At 40.2% G+C, this 20,199-nt stretch overlaps 1 long non-coding RNA gene across 1 annotated transcript; it reads right to left on the reverse strand.

Annotated features, from left to right (window-relative positions):
- Positions 1-280: 280 nt before the first annotated feature.
- LOC123733391 (uncharacterized) lies at positions 281-15,134 on the reverse strand. The gene is made up of 3 exons (XR_006763757.1): positions 14,869-15,134; positions 13,845-13,988; positions 281-400 (listed from the first exon to the last, which is right to left on the reverse strand). It is a non-coding gene; the product is annotated as an uncharacterized lncRNA (long non-coding RNA).
- Positions 15,135-20,199: the final 5,065 nt, after the last annotated feature.

Raw genomic sequence — 20,199 nt, forward strand, 5'->3', positions numbered from 1 at the left:
TTCTCTCCTGTGTGTCTTCTCTGGTGTACAGTCAGAATGCTTGATGTAGTGAAACTCTTCCCACATTGATCACAGCTATAAGGTTTCTCTCCTGTGTGTATTCTCTGGTGTACTGTCAGATGATCAGATGTAGTAAAACTCTTCCCACATTGATCACAGCTAAAAGGTTTCTCTCCAGTGTGTGTTCTCTGGTGTACAGTCAGTTCTCCAGATTGAACAAAACTCTTCCCACATTGACCACAGCTATAAGATTTCTCTCCTGTGTGTATTCTCTGATGAATTTTAATGCCTGATGAGGTGAATCTCTTCCCACAGTCAGAGCAGAGACTCTTCTCTGCCTCGTCAGCATCATGAGGTTGTTGAGGCTCCCCAGAGGATCCACAATAGTCACGTCTCTCTCCTGTGTGAACAACAAAGTTAGACAGATGATTAAAGGCCCAAAACAGCGTAATCCACTGTATAAGGTGATGTACAACAACTGACGTCTGTAATCAATGTTAAAATGATTTAACAATTGTCTTAAAAAGAGCAAGAATAGTCATATTTAGTCTTGTTTTCACATTAGTAGTAAAACCAATGATTGTAGGCTAGAAAGAAATTATTAAAGTTGTTGAAACCCTAAGCAATGTGCCAGACGACTTTGGTCTCCAATATAGGCCCCTTTCTGTGTTTGCTAGAATTGCGGCACGAGGGCAAAGCACACAATTTGGTTGCAGAAACTCATCCCTGCTAATGAGGAAATGGCTAGTTATGGATGTAGTATATCTGGTAATGAGGAAACCACTAGTTATGGATGTACTATATCTGGTAATGAGGAAACCACTAGTTATGGATGTAGTATATCTGGTAATGAGGAAACCACTAGTTACGGATGTAGTATATCTGGTAATGAGGAAACCACTTGTTATGGATGTAGTATATCTGGTAATGAGGAACCCACTAGTTATGGATGTAGTATATCTAGTAATGAGGAAACCACTAGTTATGGATGTAGTATATCTGGTAATGAAGAAACCATTAGTTATGGATGTAGTATATCTGGTAATGAGGAAACCACTAGTTATGGATGTAGTATATCTGGTAATGAGGAAACCACTAGTTATGGATGTAGTATATCTGGTAATGAGGAAACCGCTAGTTATGGATGTAGTATATCTGGTAATGAGGAAACCGCTAGTTATGGACGTAGTATATCTGGTAATGAGGAAACCGCTAGTTATGTATGTAGTATATCTGGTAATGAGGAAACCGCTAGTTATGGACGTAGTATATCTGGTAATGAGGAAACCACTAGTTATGGATGTAGTATATCTGGTAATGAGGAAACCACTAGTTATGGATGTAGTATATCTGCTAATGAGGAAACCACTAGTTATGGATGTAGTATATCTGCTAATGAGGAAACCACTAGTTATGGATGTAGTATATCTGGTAATGAGGAAACCACTAGTTATGGATGTACTATATCTGGTAATGAGGAAACCACTAGTTATGGATGTAGTATATCTGGTAATGAGGAAACCACTAGTTATGGATGTAGTATAGCTGCTAATGAGGAAACCACTAGTTATGGATGTAGTATATCTGGTAATGAGGAAACCACTAGTTATGGATGTAGTATATCTGGTTGGTAATGAGGAAACCACTAGTTATGGATGTAGTATATCTGATAATGAGGAAACCACTAGTTATGGATGTAGTATATCTGGTAATGAGGAAACTACTAATTATGGATGTAGTATATCTGCCTGGAGCAAAAATGGTGAGAAAAGATTTTAGTTTTTCACAATGTATTCTGAATGTGAATGGGGGAAAACTCAGGGGAGTAACCTCCATTTCCAGGAAGATATTAGATTATGAGTTCATTTCACACTACCTTGGATTATAATTGTAAGGCTTGTTTGAATTTCCTGCTTAATATAATGTTTGTGTCGTCATCGCAAATCAACCACTTTGTACTTAGAAAACACTTCAACCAGTAAAATGCTCTTTGGCTTTTCCATCAGCCTGACAATGAGGGTTTGTACACTGTTTGCCAAATTGGCCCATAACTTCACCTAACAACAATCATACCTATGTAATGAACGAAGAAGCACTTTGGATGTTGTTGCATGACATACATAGTGTCCTCTAGGACCCATAACAATAACATAGACCTACTGTAGGACCCATAACAATAACATAGACCTACTGTAGGACCCATAACAATAACATAGACCTACTGTAGGACCCATAACAACAACATAGACCTACTGTAGGACCCATAACAACAACATAGACCTACTGTAGGACCCATAACAATAACATAGACCTACTGTAGGACCCATAACTTCACCTAACAACAACATAGACCTACTGTAGGACCCATAACTTCACCTAACAACAACATAGACCTACTGTAGGACCCATAACTTCACCTAACAACAACATAGTCCTACTGTAGGACCCATAACTTCACCTAACAATAACATAGACCTACTGTAGGACCCATAACTTCACCTAATAACAACATAGACCTACTGTAGGACCCATAACAATAACATAGACCTACTGTAGGACCCATAACTTCCCCTAACAATATAGACCTAGGACTATAAATCATTTAATATTTCAGGTGAAACATGGAAACTAAAATGTCTTTGTAATGACATTTCATAACCTGATCACCAGATAATTTTGTGAATAATCCCACTAGGCTACTCTGTAATCTGTTGTCATTCTAAATGTCCTGAATAAAGGAAAATAGCTCTGTGTGTTGTACAATAGCCTATCCATCAAGGAACAGTTCTCTACACATTATGAGCTAAGTATCTCTGTGTCCAGACAGACTAACGAGACCCCACTGTAAATCAAGCAGACAATAACACACTATAAACATCAATTTGTTAGGGATGTTGGATCCAACATGGAGCACGGCATAACTGTCTTTACCAGAGTAATGAATGAAGAAGCACTTTGGTTAATTTTTTTATTTCACCTTTATTTAACCAGGTAGGCTAGTTGAGAACAAGTTCTCATTTACAACTGCGACCTGGCCAAGATAAAGCAAGGCAGTGCGACAAAAACACAACAACACATGGGATAAACAAAAGCAGTCAATAACACAATAGAAAAATCTATATACAGTGTGTGCAAATGGAGTACGGAGGTAAGGCAATAAATAGGCCATAGTAGTGAAGTAATTACAATTTAACACTGGAGTGATAGATGTTCAAGTAGAAATACTGGTGTGCAAAAGAGCAAAAATATAAATAAAAACAATATGGGGATATGGTAGGTAGTTGGATGGGCTATTTACAGATGGGCTGTGTACAGCTGCAGTGATCGGTAAGCTGCTCAGATAGCTGATGTTTAAAGTTAGTGAGGGAAATATAAGTCTCCAGCTTCAGCAATTTTTGCAATTCGTTCCAGTCACTGGCAGCAGAGAACTGGAAGGAAAGGCGGCCAATGTATGTGTTGGCTTTGGGGACGACCAGTGAGATATACCTCCTGGAGTGCGTGCTATGGGTGGGTGTTGCTATGGTGACCAGTGAGCTGAGATAAGGTGGAGGTTTACTAGCAAAGACATATAGATGACCTGGAGCAAATGGGTCTCGCGACGAATATGTAGCGAGGGTCAGCCGACGAGAGCATACAGGTCGCAGTGGTGGGTGGTATATGGGGCTTTGGTGACAAAACGGATGGCACTGTGATAGACTGCATCCAGTTTGCTGAGTAGTGTTGGAAGCTATTTTGTAAATGACATCGCCGAAGTCGAGGATCAGTAGGATTGTCAGTTTTAGGAGGGTATGTTTGGCGGCATGAGTGAAGGAGGCTTTGTTCCTCTGAGGAGATGGGAGAACCTTCCAGAAGGACAACCATCTCTGCAGCACTCCACCAATCAGACCTTTATGGTAGTGGCCAGACAGAAGCCACTCCTCAGTAAAAGGCACATGATAGCCTGCTTGGAGTTTGACAAAAGGCACCTTAAGACTCTAAGACCATGAGAAACAAGATTCTCTGTCTTGATGAAACAAAGATTGAACTCTTTGGCCTGAATGCCAAGCATCACACCTGGAGGAAACCTGGCACCATCCCTACAGTGAAGCATGGTGGTGGCAGCATCATGCTGTGAGGATGTTTTTCAGCAGCAGGGACTGGGAGACTAGTCAGGATCCAGGGAAATATTAACAGAGCAAAGTGCAGAGAGATCCTTGATGAAAGACCTGCTCCAGAGTGCTCAGGACCTCAGACTGGGGTGAAGGTTCACCGTCCAACAGGACAATGACCTTAAGCACACAGCAAAGACAACGCAGGAGTGGCTTCGGGATAAGTCTCTATGTCCTTGAGTGGCCCAGCCAGAGCCCGGACTGGAACCTGATCTAACATCTCTGGAGAAACCTGAAAATAGCTGTGCAGTGACGTTCCCCATCCAACCTGACAGAGGGGTCTGAATACTTTCCGAATGCACTGTATACAGCAACACCTCCCCCATAGGCATTCCTGTCTTTTCTGTAGTTGTTATATTCCTGTATTGCTACTGCTGTATCAAAGGAATTATCTAAGTGAGTTTCAGAGATGAGCACTACAGCGCATTCCAAATTCAATAGGCAGGCTAGTAAACAAAAGTTTCCAAAGAAAAACTTTTCCAGAAAATGTCAAAACATGTAATGCCCGTCCAAGAGACTGTCGACCAATCGCATTTCACATTGTGATGCTGTGACACACAGTTCCTAAGCTAATTGTCACAAAATCTCTTTTAAAAGCCCGGGGGAACACAAGTAAGCTTCATTCACCAGAAGTTATGCATGCTAGCCAACGTTAGTCAGGAGGCTCTTTAGTCTAGCTAGGCTAGGTAGGGCTGGGCGATATGGACAACATTTTCACTATTTTTTTATTCAAAAAGTTGGTGAAGCAGCAACTGTACTGGAATGAGAACAATATAGATGCTACTTCGAGAACACAAACTCTTATCTTTCACAGCAAAGAGCAGGGAGTCCAGGGGATCACTGGAGGAGAAATGGAGGAAGCATTGTGGGATTCTCTTGGTGTGAGTACAGTTGTGCAGACTGAGTGGACAATGGTGAAGAACAGTGACTCTGTACAGTTGTTGAGACTGAGTGGATGATGGTGAAGAACATTGACTCTGTACAGTTGTGTAGACTGAGTGGACAACGGTGAAGAACAGTGACTCTCTGTACAGTTGTTGAGACTGAGTGGATGATGGTGAAGAACAGTGACTCTGTACAGTTGGTGAGACTGAGTGGATGATGGTGAAGAACAGTGACTCTGTACAGTTGGTGAGACTGAGTGGATGATGGTGAAGAACAGTGACTCTGTACAGTTGGTGAGACTGCGTGGACGATGGTGAAGAACAGTGACTCTGTACAGTTGGTGAGACTGCGTGGACGATGGTGAAGAACAGTGACTCTGTACAGTTGTGCAGACTGAGTGGATGATGGTGAAGAACAGTGACTCTGTACAGTTGGTGAGACTGAGTGGACGATGGTGAAGAACAGTGGAGTGAAAGGGGCTAAAGTTGGTAATGAACAGCAGTTTATGGTTGGAGTGGGAATCATCAGCAAGGATGTTTTTTTGGGTGACCCGTTAGAGGTCTCAAAGATGGTGAAGGATGAATTGGGTAAAGTGGAATCGGTTCGAGTGACCAGGAGCGGTATGATGCTGATTTCGTGTGTCAACTGCACAAAAGGAGAAGCTCTGTGACTCAACAAGATGTGGACGTACAATGTGGAAGGCTATGACTTTCAGAGTAGGGCACCGGTTAAAAGTGTCATCTCTGGTGTTGCGTTGGACATAGAGGCTGGGTGGTTTAGGGAAAACATTCCAGGTATACGCACGTCCATTAAATTGAATGATAGACGGAAGGTTTTACTGTCGTTTGGTGAACTGGTTCTCCCATCTTATGTAAAACCTGGGTATGTGAGATATGCGGTGAGACCCTATGCACAGAAGCCTGTCATGACGTTGGCCTGTGGGTAAGGTTTATGACCCCCCCATAAATACCTTTCTCCCTTCCCCTCTCTTTCTGACCCTACTGAAGGACTGCTGTCCTGAAGGACTGCGTCCTGTTAAATATAGAGAGTCTGGGAACATCAAACAAATGGGGAAAGGAACCATATTTTGGTAATAAAACCAGTTGGAAATATGCTTTGGAATGTAATGAGTATGGATGTCAGTTCGGTTGTCATCTGAGACATTATGACTGTACCTGGGAAAGTATACACCCTCTAGTTATCAGAGTCACATGGAATTGTTATGCAATTGAAATGTTTGATATTGAAATAGTTTGTTAAGAGATTAAATGTAATTTTAGCTTCCAAATGAGAGAATTGGGTTTTCATAAGGAAAGTGCCCTGCTTGATCAGTGGCCCACCCCTGTGAAGAGACAGGGGTTATAAACGATGAAACACATCCTTCCCCCTCTCCACTATATAAGCCTTTGACGAAAAGATAGCCTCATGTTCCAGTACGTGAGGTCTGCAGCCTCTACGTTAGAAGGACACACGTCAAGTACAGAACTAAGCCAACCTCGGCGTGAGCTTTGGTAGCGAATGGTATGAACTTTGAGCTTATTCACTACAAAAGTGATACTTCCTAGCCGTTGAGTTAGCAGCAGCCGCTGTAGCGTGGGCTAGGAAAGGACGGACGACGCATCCAGTCTAACAAACAGATGAAGATACCACCACGTATCCAATTTACCACCAGAGACATTCTTCCGAGGACAGGAAGATCTGTTGGCCAACCCGGCCAACATCTACGACCAACCTACCGAAGCGCAGCTCAGAGTAAATATTTATTGCATTTTCCTTTTCCAAATGGGCGGTAATTTAGAATGCATAAGATAATGTATTTACGATAGCATAGCTGCTGTTTCTCTGTTCCTAAATCTTCCTGCTCTTTCATTCAAGCCCAACCCCCTTTCCTTTGTGTAACCAGCCATCATACAGGTTCCGTCCACCAGGAATGTTTTCTGTATGACATCATTTGTATTCTGTGTATTTGTAATTCTGTGTGATTAGTTTAGGTATTTAGTAAATAAATAATTAAACCCAATGTTGTATTGCTGATTCAACTTGTTAGCCAGGGTTCGTGAAGATAGCCAAGAATTTACAACTTTCATTATGAGACTGAAAATAAGGTAAGGGTTAATATTGACTGCTATCGATGTAAAATATTACTAAGTATTTTAAGAGTTTATTCGGAAGATAACGGCTCTATAAACGTTCTTCCGTGGTGCCCCGACTTTCTAGTTAATTACATTTACATGATTAGCTTAGTCAGGTAATATTAATTACAGAGAAATCATTTTATAAGTTAGCCTGTCATATCACTTAATCCGGCATAGCCAAAGACACGACAAGACATTGGTGAGGCAGTTGAGAAATAAAGTGTATTATTCTTCTTAATTCCTTAGATCTCAAACCTCATTTGCTGGACTTTCACATAGAGGTTACTAGGTCACCCAGTTTAAAAAATATATATTTTACCTTTATATAACTAGGCAAGTTAGTTAAGAACAAATACTTATTTTCAATGACAGCCTAGGAACAGTGGGTTAGCTGCTTTGTTCAGGGGCAGAATGACAGATTTTTACCTCATCAGCTCGGGGATTCAATCTTGCAACCTTTTGGTTACTAGTCCAACACTCTAAACACTAGGCTACCTGCCGCCCCAGTTCAAACCACATTGAAAAAATAAAACGAATGTGGCTTGTTTATCAAGTGTTCTGCCTTGCAATAATATATATAATAAAATAAGAAAACAAAAACAGCAAAATGCTTAGACAGGTTTTGAATAACAAAATAATCAAATTGCTATTTAGTACAATGCATATCAAATTACCCAGCAGCCATTTAGAAACAACAAGTCATCAAAAAAAGTGTTATTTCTTAATTAAAAAATGTATTCTGGATGTTTAAATCGGCCACATCTGACAAAGAGGACAGGGACATGCGTTTTGTTTAGGTGGTATACCTTTTTCTGAAAACAAATATGGTTAACCATGACCAGAAAATGGTTAACGTTTAGGACTGTGGGCCACCACAATATGTACCCAAGCGAACAGGGATAGCACTCACAAAGTAGCCAGAACCCTGTTAATAATAATAAGTTACCTGATAATAATAATAATAATAATAATAATAATAATTGAGGTCAGCCTACAAGGTTAATAGTAATTTACCCGAGGTCGGCGTTCACGGTTATTGCCGACAGGTCTCATTGATAACAATAGAGAAGCTGCCATTTTAACGCAGAACAATGAGCTGGGAATAGAATGTTCAGAAGGTGAGTTGGCGTCACGGTGCTCAATTCAACTAGAAAAGCTGAAAAATGACCTAAAATAAGGTCTGTTTTTTAGCGATTACTTCATAACATAACGTAATATTATGAAACTGAGCTCCATGGAGGATGCAATGAACTAGTTTTCATCAGAAAAAAAACATTGTTAAAAATGTCATGTGTCCAGCCTACTTGAGGCGCCCGAAAATAATATTCAAAAGTTCGGTCCTTGGACATAGAGGGGTTAAACACTAAAGTTACAGTCCATCTAGTGAAGAGAGGAGAATCGGACAGAGGTAACTTCTGCCGAAGTCGGTCCCTCTCCTTGTTCGGGCGGTGTTCGGCGGTCGACACTACCGACCTTCTAGCCATCACTGATCCATTTTTCATTTTCCATTGGTTTTGTCTTGTCTTCCTACACACCTGGTTCCAATCCCATCAATGACATGTTGTGTATTTAACCCTCTGTTTCCCCTCATGTCCTTGTCGGAGATTGTTTGTTGTATGTAGGTGTTTATTGTTATTCTGGTGTGGGACGGGTTTCGCACCCTCTATTTGTTATTTTGTATACTTTGGTTTTCTGAGGTTTTGATGTTTATTAAACAGCTCCATTTTTACCAAGTTCATTCTCCTGCGCCTGACTTCCCTGCCACCAGCACGCAACGCATTACAGCATCCATCAATGAGAAAGGGAGAAGCCCTCCACGGGATTTAACAGGTGGAAGAAACAACCGGGGAGCTCCATCGGTCCACAAGAAATGCAGGCAGCCGGTGATGATGTAGTGTTAGCTAGGATAACTAAGATGCTGCTGGTAGAGTAGCTAGCTAGCTTACCTAGCTGTAGCGACTAGCTAGGATAACTAGGATGCTGCTGGTAGAGTAGCTAGCTAGCTTACCTAGCTGTAGCGACTAGCTAGGATAACTAGGATGCTGCTGGTAGAGTAGCTAGCTAGCTTACCTAGCTGTACCGACTAGCTAGGATAACTAGGATGCTGCTGGTAGAGTAGCTAGCTAGCTTACCTAGCTGTACCGACTAGCTAGGATAACTAGGATGCTGCTGGTAGAGTAGCTAGCTAGCTTACCTAGTTGTACCGACTAGCTAGGATAACTAGGATGCTGCTGGTAGAGTAGCTAGCTAGCTTACCTAGCTGTACCGACTAGCTAGGATAACTAGGATGCTGCTGGTAGAGTAGCTAGCTAGCTTACCTAGCTGTACCGACTAGCTAGGATAACTAGGATGCTGCTGGTAGAGTAGCTAGCTAGCTTACCGAGCTTTATCGACTAGCCAGGATAACTAGGATGCTGCTGATAGAGTAGCTAGCTAGCTTTCCTAGCTGTACCGACTAGCTTGGCTAGCTAGCAGGTCGTTCGTCTGTAACCTCGTCTCGATGATGATGACGAATCCGGTGAACCACAAAATGAAACAAGGACAGAGAGTGAAAAGGATCTGGCGACACTCATACTGTCCCTGACCGTAAAGCAGAAAGCAAATTGAACAATAAACTTTGACATCTCAACACTGTAGCGAACTCCATCGTTGGTATCCAAGATCACCTCAGCCACTCTGCGCGTAACCGGGACAATATGCTTGGCACCGCACCGGACGTGGACGCGGGCAGTTTTGTACAGGGACGGGGACAGTTCCAGAACGCGGACATGAGCAGTGCCACACAATCAACTAAACCCAGTCTTTGCAGTGGGTTACATTAGTAATATTCATTTTTTATTATTATTATGAAAAACTAAATTATTCATTTTTTAAAACAATATTTTGAGATTGGTTTTAGAGGTGCTGACAATGAAGACAATTTACTCTTATAGGTATATGGGGGGGACAAAGTGGTATTGCAATGTTTTGTAATGTATTGTATTGTATTGTGTTGTAATATATTGTATTGTATTGTGTTGTAATATATTGTAATGTATTGTATTGTATTGTGTTGTAATATAATGTAATGTATTGTATTGTATTCTATTGTATTGTATAGTATTGTATAGTAATGTATAGTATTGTATAGTAATGTATAGTAATGTATAGTATTGTATTGTATTGTAATATATTGTAATGTATTGTATTGTATAGTATTGTATAGTATTGTATAGTATTGTATAGTAATGTATAGTAATGTATAGTATTGTATAGTATTGTATCGTATTGTATAGTATTGTGTAGTAATGTATAGTATTGTATAGTAATGTATAGTATTGCATAGTATTGTATAACATTGTATAGTATTGTGTAGTAATGTATAGTATTGTATAGTAATGTATAGTAGTGTATAGTATTGTATAGAATTGTATAGTAATGTGTAGTATTGTGTAGTAATGTATAGTATTGTATAGTATTGTGTAGTGATGTATAGTATTGTATAGTGATGTATAGTAACGTATAGTATTGTATAGTATTGTATAGTCTTGTATAGTAATGTGTAGTATTGTGTAGTAATGTATAGTATTGTATAGCAATGTATTGTATAGTAATGTATAGTATTGTATAGTATTGTATAGTAATGTATAGAATCGTATAGTATTGTATAGTATTGTATAGTAATGTGTAGTATTGTGTAGTAATGAATAGTATTGCATAGTATTGTGTAGCAATGTATAGTATTGTATAGTAATGTATAGTAATGTATAGTGATGTGTAGTATTGTATAGTATTGTATAGTATTGTATAGTAATGTATAGTAATGTATAGTATTGTATAGTAATGTATAGTTTTGTATAGTATTGTATAGTATTGTATAGTATTGTATAGTATAGTATTGTATAGTAGTGTATAGTATTGTATAGTATTGTATAGTAATGTATAGTATTGTATTGTATTGTAATATATTGTAATGTATTGTATTGTATTGTATTGTGTAGTATTGTATAGTAATGTATAGTATTGTATAGTATTGTATAGTATTGCATAGTATTGTATAGTAATGTATAGTATTGTATAGTAATGTATAGTAATGTATAGTATTGTATAGTAATGTATAGTATTGTATAGTAATGTATAGTAATGTATAGTATTGTATAGTAAAGTATAGTATTGTATAGTATTGTATAGTAATGTATAGTAATGTACAGTATTGTATAGTATTGTATAGTATTGTGTAGTGATGTATTGTATTGTATAGTAATGTATAGTATTGTATAGTATTGTGTAGTATTGTGTAGTAATGTATAGTATTGTATAGTAATGTATAGTAATGTATAGTATTGTATAGTATTGTACAGTAATGTGTAGTATTGTGTAGTAATGTATAGTAGTGTATAGTATTATGTAGTAATGTATAGTATTGTATAGTAATGTATTGTAATGTATAGTATTGTATAGTATTGTATAGTAATGTATAGTAATGTGTAGTATTGTGTAGTAATGTATAGTATTGTATAGTAATGTATTGTATAGTAATGTATAGTATTGTATAGTATTGTATAGTATTGTATAGTATTGTATAGTAATGTGTAGTATTGTGTAGTAATGTATAGTATTGTATAGTATTGTGTGGTAATGTATAGTATTGTATAGTAATGTATAGTAATGCATAGTAATGTGTAGTATTGTATAGTATTGTATAGTATTGTTTAGTAATGTATAGTAATGTATAGTATTGTATAGTATTGTATAGCAATGTATAGTATTGTATAGTATTGTATAGTAATGTATAGTAATGTATAGTATTGTATAGTATTGTATAGTAATGTATAGTAATGTATGTATTGTATAGTATTGTATAGTAATGTATAGTATTGTATAGTATTGTATAGTAATGTATAGTATTGTATAGTAATGTATAGTAATGTAAAAAAGTCAGTTGTTGTCTGTCTTTATTGTATTATAATGTATTGTATTATAATGTATTGTATTATAATGTATTGTATTATAATGTATTTAATTATAATATATTGTATTGTATTGTAATGTATTGTATTGTATTATAATGTATTGTATTATAATGTATTGTATTATAATGTATTGTATTATAATGTATTGTATTATAATGTATTGTATTATAATGTATTGTATTATAATGTATTGTATTGTAAAGTGTTGTAATATATCATATTGTAAAAAAGTCAGCCAGAGTTGACGTGGGCCATCGTTCAAACAAAGAGAAGCCTCCCTGACCACCAGTGTGTTTGGATATAATGAAGATCAATTCAGCGAAGAAGAACCTCTAGAGTTCTGATCAAAGAGCCCTATATAGTTCTATATATTCTATATATACTGTATACTCAGACAGGCTAACCTCCTATAAAGGGTTCTATATATATATTATATATACTGTATACTCAGACACTTCCTAACCTCCTATAAAGGGTTCTATATATATTATATATACTGTATACCCAGACACTTCCTAACCTCCTATAAAGGGTTCTATATATATTCTATATATACTGTATACTCAGACAGGCTAACCTCCTATAAAGGGTTCTATATATATTCTATATATACTGTATACTCAGACAGGCTAACCTCCTATAAAGGGTTCTATATATATATTATATATACTGTATACTCAGACAGGGTAACCTCCTATAAAGGGTTCTATATATCTTATATATATACTGTATACTCAGACAGGGTAACCTCCTATAAAGGGTTCTATATATATTCTATATATACTGTATACTCAGACAGGCTAACCTCCTATAAAGGGTTCTATATATATTCTATATATACTGTATACTCAGACAGGCTAACCTCCTGTAAAGGGTTCTATATATATTCTATATATACTGTATACTCAGACAGGCTAACCTCCTATAAAGGGTTCTATATATATTCTATATATACTGTATACTCAGACAGGCTAACCTCCTGTAAAGGGTTCTATATATATTCTATATATACTGTATACTCAGACAGGCTAACCTCCTGTAAAGGGTTCTATATATATTCTATATATACTGTATACTCAGACAGGCTAACCTCCTATAAAGGGTTCTATATATACTGTATACTCAGACAGGCTAACCTCCTATAAAGGGTTATATATATATTCTATATATACTGTATACTCAGACACTTCCTAACCTCCTATAAAGGGTTATATATATATATTCTATATATACTGTATACTCAGACAGGCTAACCTCCTATAAAGGGTTCTATATAGAACTTTAGTGGTTCCGTATATTAAGAAAGATAGAACCCTTTTTGGTTTAAACAGGAGTGAAGACTGGGTTGATATAACGGATATATTGTCCAAATTCAGCTTGTAACACCGATCAGAATTAGTAAGAACAATAAAGTTATGCCTGCCAACATATTAGGCAATAATTAAGAGTAGGCTAAATGATTGTGTCATGCTAAAATTCTATAGAGATGAGTGTGTATACTGGTAAAGATATACAGGATACAAACATTTCATTCCAGCTATATTGCGTTTTGCAAAACAAAAATTAATACACAAAAATCTATGAATTAAAATCTTACAACAACAATATTTTACAGACACATGACGGTTCCCGTAAGCAATCATATCCCATGAAAAATAACAAATGTGAAAAAATGGTGGAAATAATGTTTTAGAAACAGTCCTTAAACAACATAGTCATCTTACCTCTTAGCTTTGTTGTCATGTTCCCCAGAGAGACTAATTTTAGAGGCAGGGCCCCCCTCCTCTCTCTCCCCAGAGAGACTAATTTTAGAGGCAGGGCCCCCCTCCTCTCTCTCCACAGAGAGACTCATTTTAGAGCACTGACCCCTGTAAACAGAGATCCAGCATGTTGGTTGTGGTTAACACAGTGACAACTAAACAGAGATCCAGCATGTTGGTTGTGGTCAACACAGTAACAACTAAACAGAGATCCAGCATGTTGGTTGTGGTCAACACAGTAACAACTAAACAGAGATCCAGCATGTTGGTTGTGGTCAACACAGTGACAACTAAACAGAGATCCAGCATGTTGGTTGTGGTTAACACAGGGCCAACTAATTATTGAAGGTCAATTGTTCTCTTTTATTCATTATCTCTTAGAAATAAAACATTTACTAACAGACATAGAAAGACACATCCAAACAGTCAGGTGATTTAATATTTTTCACCCTTTCTCCATGTAGTGGAACTAATAATAATAAAACAATTTAACAATAATATTAATAATAATAATGTCTAACTTTCTCTTTTAATAATTTCTCTCATTCTAGTGTGTTGCTTTGTTTAACAGGTATGATATTATTATGCTGTTACTGAATTCAGTTCATAATAACAATGTTCAGAAAAGTCTGTTCAGTGGTTTCATACCAAATTACACAGGAAGCAGGAGATCATTGTAGTTTAGAAAACAACAAATGTTCTGATATTCTGAAAGATGATTTACAACTATGATACATTAACATTTTTACAAATGGTAAAATAATCCCGATATATGAATCATATAATACGATATATGAACAATATGTTATTGAATTTGACTTGCCTACGCCCAGTTAGCGCCATTTTGTATGATTGAACTGTCACGTAGCTGTCCCAGGTGAAATGGACTTTTAGATCTGAGTGTTTTACTGTCAGTCACTATACTAAAATAACACCATACATTTAATTTCTCTACACACTTTACAATAATCCCTGGGAAGATTCTTACCTTGTAGCCTGAATTCACAACCAGAACATGTCAAGTCATATTTTCCGTTGTGCTGAGAGAGCAGCTTCCTGATGACAAGTGTCTCTGTATCTATGTTCTAGGTACAGTTGATCTTTGGATGCAATAATATCTGGTCAAAGTCTAGTGACACAATACCATAGTATATCATAAACATAACAGCAGTTGGCCAGAAAAGGCCATGACATACTATAAAACAGGGTTTGTCAACTAGATTTGGCTTCGGGTGTCACGGTTGTCATAGAGAGGAGCGGACCAAAGTGCAGCGTGATTATCGTTCCACATATTTTATTGAACTGTGAAACTATGCAATACATACACATAAACTAAAGAACAAAAAAAAAATGTGATGTAGAGGTGAAACATACACTACTCAAAAACAATCTCCCACAAACAAAGGTGGGAAAAACACCTACTTAAGTATGATCTCCAATTAGAGACAACGATGACCAGCTACCTCTAATTGGAGATCATCCCAAACAAAACCCAACATAGAAACTAGAACTAGAAACTAGAAAACAACATAGAAAAACTAAACTAGAAAACCCCCCTGTCACGCCCTGACCTACTCTACCATAGAAAATAACAGCTTTCTATGATCAGGACGTGACATCGGGATAATTTTTTTTGAGTTAAAGTCGGAGGGCCAGAACATAATTAGCATATAATATTAGCACAATTAATACGCCTACACTACAAATTTAACAACACGTTTAACACATTTGATTAGTACATAGTACATTGAGTGACAATAAAATAATTTAGATCTGATTAAGTTCATAAAATCACCAATATCTCTATTCAATTATATTTTTTTGTTTATATCTCTGTGTGTTGATTGTTGGGGAAAAACATGTCTACGTAGCCTACTGTAGTCTACACTACTTTATTAATATCAACATTCATTCAGAACAATTAGCTTGATAGCAAGAGAACATGTCGCTCTCAAAAAGTAGCAAAAGAAAGGTGGATAATGAAAATCAAAGTTTCAGGGAAGAACGGACAGAGAGATATCCATTCATCTTACCATCTTTCTCCAATGCCAAGCCAGAGTGTCTTGTTTGCAATGAAAATGTCATTGTTTGCAAATAATTCAATCTCAGATGGCATTATGAATCTAAACATGGTACTTTGAAAGTGGCCTTCCCGCCCCAGACAGAGGCCTGAAGCAGAAACACTGAAGCATTAACTACAAGCTACAAACACGGCAGTAGAATCCTCCTTCGTGGCCTGACCCAACAACAGAAGGTCACAAGTGCTTCCTAAAAGCATCCTGGGTTCTAACCAAACACAACATGCCCTTCACAGACGCAGAGCTGTTTAAAAAATGCATGGTGACAGTTTTGGAGGAATTGGCTACAGACAAGTCTATGGATAGCATAATCGCGTCTGTCAAACAGGTGCCCCTGTCTGTGACATCAGCCGGACGCCGTGTCTGTGCTCTGGCGGATGATGTGCATAGGATTGTTCTGGAGGGGCTCAGTCAGGCTGAGCATTTTCCCCTGGCTATTGATGAGAGTACTGACAACACCGATGTAGCACAGTTGTGTGTATATGTCCGTTATTTTCATGGGAAGGACACACCGCCGGGGACGTTCCCCTGGAAGGACACACCGCCGGGGACGTTCCCCTGGAAGGACACACCGCCGGGGATGTTCCCCTGGAAGGACACACCACCGGGGACGTTCCCCTGGAAGGACACACCTCCGGGGACGGTCCCCTGGAAGGACACACCACCGTGGACGTTTCCCTGGAAGGACACACCACCGGGGACATCCCCCTGGAAGGACACACCACCGGGGACGGTCCCCTGGAAGGACACACCACCGTGGACGTTTCCCTGGATGGACACACCACCGGGGACGTTCCCCTGGAAGGACACACCACCGGGGACGTTCCCCTGGAAGGACACACCACCGGGGACGTTCCCCTGGAAGGACACACCACCGGGGACGTTCCCCTGGAAGGACACACCTCCGGCGACGGTCCCCTGGAAGGACACACCTCCGGGGACGTTTCCCTGGAAGGACACACCACCGGGGACGTTCCCCTGGAAGGACACACCGCCGGGGACGTTCCCCTGGAAGGACACACCGCCGGGGACGTTCCCCTGGAAGGACACACCGCCGGGGACATCCTATTCACAAAGCTGGAACAATTGTTTACGTAGCTTGGCCTGTCATTCGAAAAAGTCAACTTTGTGATCACCGTCAGGGCTCCTGCTATGGTGGACAGACACAGGGGCCTGGTCAGCAGGTTGAAGGAAATCGCCCCACAAATGAATGGCTTGCATTGTCTCATCCATCAGAGTGTGAAACCCTCTCTCTATACTGCACGAGGGAGAGAGTCTCCTCCAGGAATTTATGACCTGAGATAACAGAACCTGGGTGAGAGAGAGGGGGATGGAGGGAGAGAGAGGGGAATGGAGGGAGAGAGAAGGGGATGGAGGGAGAGAGAGGGGGATGGAGGGAGAGAGAGGGGGATGGAGGGAGAGAGAGTGGGATGGAGGGAGAGAGAGGGGGATGGAGGGAGAGAGAGGGGGGGATGGAGGGAGAGAGAGGGGGAAGGAGGGAGAGAGAGGGGATGGAGGGAGAGAGAGGGGGATGGAGGGAGAGAGAGGGGGATGGAGGGAGAGAGAGGGGGATGGAGGGAGAGAGAAGGGGATGGTGCTCGCTATACCCAATGAGGGCATCAGCTGACCACCTTCGTATTTTGGAAATGGAGGAATTCCTTTTATGTGCTAACAATGTTTGGATCAACTTCCACCTGTGAGTCCTCCTTTTCCTCTATGAATGCAATCGACTCACGACAGGAACCGGCTTTCACATAAGGCAACCGAGGACTGCCTGCTCATCAACATCACATCCCTCTCACCTGACATCCACAAGATCGTGTCCAAGGGGAAATGCAACTTTTCCCATTAAGTAAATAACTTAGTATTTAATAAATAGTAATATAGGCTATTAACATTATTGTAATTATTATTATTATAATTATAATTGTTATTATTGTTATTATTATTATTGTGATTGTTAGTGCTTATCAATGGCTATTTTAGGTCTCATGCTGACAGTATTTTCTGTTTGTTTTATCGTTACAGGAGCAGGTTATCCCCAGACTCCTGGTACAGGGCTATAGACACTCAGGTTACTCTGGTCACTCCTGATACAGGGCTACAGACACTCAGGTTACTCTGGTCACTCTGATACAGGGCTACAGACACTCAGGTTACTATGGTCACTCCTGATACAGGGCTACAGACACTCAGGTTACTATGGTCACTCTGGTACAGGGCTACAGACACTCAGGTTATCCCAGACTCCTGGTACAGGGCTACAGACACTCAGGTTACTATGGTCACTCTGGTACAGGGCTACAGACACTCAGGTTATCCCAGACTCCTGGTACAGGGCTACAGACACTCAGGTTATCCCAGACTCCTGATACAGGGCTACAGACACTCAGGTTATCCCAGACTCCTGGTACAGGGCTACAGACACTCAGGTTACTCTGGTCACTCTGATACAGGGCTACAGACACTCAGGTTACTCTGGTCACTCCTGGTACAGGGCTACAGACACTCAGGTTACTCTGGTCACTCCTGGTACAGGGCTACAGACACTCAGGTTACTCTGGTCACTCTGATACAGGGCTACAGACACTCAGGTTACTCTGGTCACTCCTGGTACAGGGCTACAGACACTCAGGTTACTCTGGTCACTCCTGGTACAGGGCTACAGACACTCAGGTTACTCTGGTCACTCTGATACAGGGCTACAGACACTCAGGTTACTCTGGTCACTCTGGTACAGGGCTACAGACACTCAGGTTACTCTGGTCACTCTGATACAGGGCTACAGACACTCAGGTTACTCTGGTCACTCTGATACAGGGCTACAGACACTCAGGTTACTCTGGTCACTCTGATACAGGGCTACAGACACTCAGGTTACTCTGGTCACTCTGATACAGGGCTACAGACACTCAGGTTACTCTGGTCACTCCTGATACAGGGCTACAGACACTCAGGTTACTCTGGTCACTCTGATACAGGGCTACAGACACTCAGGTTACTATGGTCACTCTGATACAGGGCTACAGACACTCAGGTTACTATGGTCACTCCTGATACAGGGCTACAGACACTCAGGTTACTCTGATACAGGGCTACAGACACTCAGGTTACTATGGTCACTCCTGATACAGGGCTACAGACACTCAGGTTACTATGGTCACTCTGATACAGGGCTACAGACACTCAGGTTACTATGGTCACTCCTGATACAGGGCTACAGACACTCAGGTTATCCCAGACTCCTGGTACAGGGCTACAGACACTCAGGTTACTATGGTCACTCTGGTACAGGGCTACAGACACTCAGGTTATCCCAGACTCCTGATACAGGGCTACAGACACTCAGGTTACTCTGGTCACTCTGATACAGGGCTACAGACACTCAGGTTATCCCAGACTCCTGATACAGGGCTACAGACACTCAGGTTACTATGGTCACTCTGATACAGGGCTACAGACACTCAGGTTATCCCCAGACTCCTGATACAGGGCTACAGACACTCAGGTTACTATGGTCACTCTGGTACAGGGCTACAGACACTCAGGTTACTCTGGTCACTCTGATACAGGGCTACAGACACTCAGGTTACTCTGGTCACTCTGGTACAGGGCTACAGACACTCAGGTTACTCTGGTCACTCTGATACAGGGCTACAGACACTCAGGTTACTATGGTCACTCTGGTACAGGGCTACAGACACTCAGGGTACTCTGGTCACTCTGGTACAGGGCTACAGACACTCAGGTTACTCTGGTCACTCTGGTACAGGGCTACAGACACTCAGGTTACTATGGTCACTCTGGTACAGGGCTACAGACACTCAGGTTACTCTGGTCACTCTGATACAGGGCTACAGACACTCAGGTTACTATGGTCACTCTGGTACAGGGCTACAGACACTCAGGTTACTCTGGTCACTCCTGATACAGGGCTACAGACACTCAGGTTACTCTGGTCACTCCTGATACAGGGCTACAGACACTCAGGTTACTCTGGTCACTCCTGATACAGGGCTACAGACACTCAGGTTACTCTGGTCACTCTGATACAGGGCTACAGACACTCAGGTTACTATGGTCACTCTGGTACAGGGCTACAGACATTCATGTTACTCTGGTCACTCCTGATACAGGGCTACAGACACTCAGGTTACTCTGGTCACTCCTGATACAGGTCTACAGACACTCAGGTTACTCTGGTCACTCTGATACAGGGCTACAGACACTCATGTTACTAT

The sequence above is a fragment of the Salmo salar genome, unplaced genomic scaffold (genome assembly GCF_905237065.1).
Source record: "Salmo salar unplaced genomic scaffold, Ssal_v3.1, whole genome shotgun sequence".
NCBI lineage: Eukaryota > Metazoa > Chordata > Actinopteri > Salmoniformes > Salmonidae > Salmo > Salmo salar.